Source organism: Gymnodraco acuticeps, unplaced genomic scaffold (genome assembly GCF_902827175.1).
Source record: "Gymnodraco acuticeps unplaced genomic scaffold, fGymAcu1.1, whole genome shotgun sequence".
NCBI lineage: Eukaryota > Metazoa > Chordata > Actinopteri > Perciformes > Bathydraconidae > Gymnodraco > Gymnodraco acuticeps.
This window is the reverse complement of record NW_022991154.1, coordinates 5,423,377-5,425,199: the sequence shown is the minus strand read 5'-3', so window position 1 is coordinate 5,425,199 and position 1,823 is coordinate 5,423,377. Positions and strand designations below refer to the sequence as shown.

Genomic DNA, 1,823 nt, shown 5'->3' with positions numbered 1-1,823 from the left:
ATTCAATGACTCTTAAGAAAGAATAGATACATGCCAGGGGAGACCTTTATGAAGAACAATGTAGCTACTGGGTTAATAACTCTCCATCTCCTATTATCTCAGAAGCGCTTAAAGCTACAAATATGTGTGCTCAACCTCAGAATGTGAAAGATGATATAACAGAGGAATATCTTGCATGAAAAGAGGCTAAAAGATAAACCTACACTGTAAAAAAACGGTAAAAGTCTGGCAGCTGGTGCTTCCAAAAAATTACAAATATTAACCTGTTACACACAACACAACAAATGTCAGCCGGTAGCATACAAACTGTCAATGTTGTCAAATTACAGTGAAATACCCTAATTACAATAATGGGAAAAAAACGTAAATTCACAGTAAATATAATTAATTTCCTTTACAGAGAAACACTGTTATTTTACAGGTTTCTTCCCTTATTTATTACGGACATATTTTAGAGTTAAGCATGTAAAAACTGTTATTTTACAGGTTTTCCCTCAATTATTACAGTCAAACACCTTCAATAAAGTGACAGAACTTGAAGTTCAGCAGTGAAACACTGTTATTTTACAGGTTTTCCCTCAATTATTACAGTCAAACACCTTCAATAAAGTGACAGAACTTGAAGTTCAGCAGAGAAACCCTGTTATTTCACAGAAGACCAAACGCCTTCAATAAAGTGTTAACACTTGCTCAAGGTTGTAAAATAAGTTTTATTTTGGAAGCAAGTGCTGTAAACAGCTAAAACAGATTAAATCATTTCAAACTTTAGCTTGCAGTGTTTGTTTAGATTTAATGTTTAAAGACAGTATGTAATGTTAAACCTATAGAAGTACAATCTAAACACAACATTTAATGATTCATTTTTTGAAGAATTACAATACAGACCTTAAATGAAACAACTTTTAATATGTAAACTAACTAGTGTGTGTGTGTGTGTGTGTGTGTGTGTGAATATATTGTGATCAAGTGTTTAGTCAGTAACAGGGGTCTGAATTTGTCCTGCAGCAGAGCCGGGATGATGGTGTTGAAGGCGGAGCTGAAGTCCACAAACAGGATCCTGGCGTAGGTTCCTGCTGTGTCCAGGTGCTGGAGGAGGAAGTGAAGTGATAACTATTAGTAAACCATAATGATGGATGTTATTATCAGCAGCTGCCAATAGATCCCCTACATCTTGTATGATGGACCTTTGAAGCAGGGTTACACATAACACACACACAAAATTGTAAAACAGTTATTGAGAGCATCCCAAGGGCATTGATCCTATGCTAAACCTTCCAGAACACCAACTTTCTAATACCTTAGAAACGACAACTAGCCATTGGCACGAATGTAATGCTTCAGCTTCCTACAACTTTAAAGCTGTATGGACGTGGCTCTATGAAGAGTCGTTCATATTTTCTCATTATTTCATAAGTTTAGAAGGGGTAACAACAGTTACCTTTTGTTAATTTTACCTCGAGCCAAACTTGTGAGACTTGTTTCTGAAATCCCTTTCTCTTAAAGTGAATACATAAAATAAAAAAACAGTGGAGCTTACCCTAAAACTAACCACTGGATAGGGTTAACCCTAACCCATATATATATTTTTGTATTATTATTTTTGTATTAAATATATATAGCACCAAATTGCAACTAATCTATATATACGGTCACTTTTCACATTGAACATGAGCTCTTTTATTAAATAAACTAAACGCTTTCATTTTAAGTTGAGTTTAGTGTTTTTGACCCTAAGAAACACTGATGCATTAATCAATAACAATAATCCACAGCTCCTCTCTCTGCTCCAGAGGATTTAAAGAATATATCAGCAGTAAACCTAG

At 34.7% G+C, this 1,823-nt stretch overlaps 1 long non-coding RNA gene across 1 annotated transcript in view; it reads right to left on the bottom strand.

Annotated features, from left to right (window-relative positions):
• Window positions 1–947: 947 nt before the first annotated feature.
• Window positions 948–1,823, bottom strand: part of LOC117560517 — a 5,451-nt gene continuing 4,575 nt past the window's right edge. Inside the window, exon 3 of the long non-coding RNA XR_004571177.1 lies at window positions 948–1,086. This is a non-coding gene — a long non-coding RNA (uncharacterized LOC117560517). The remainder of the gene's footprint in view (window positions 1,087–1,823) is intronic.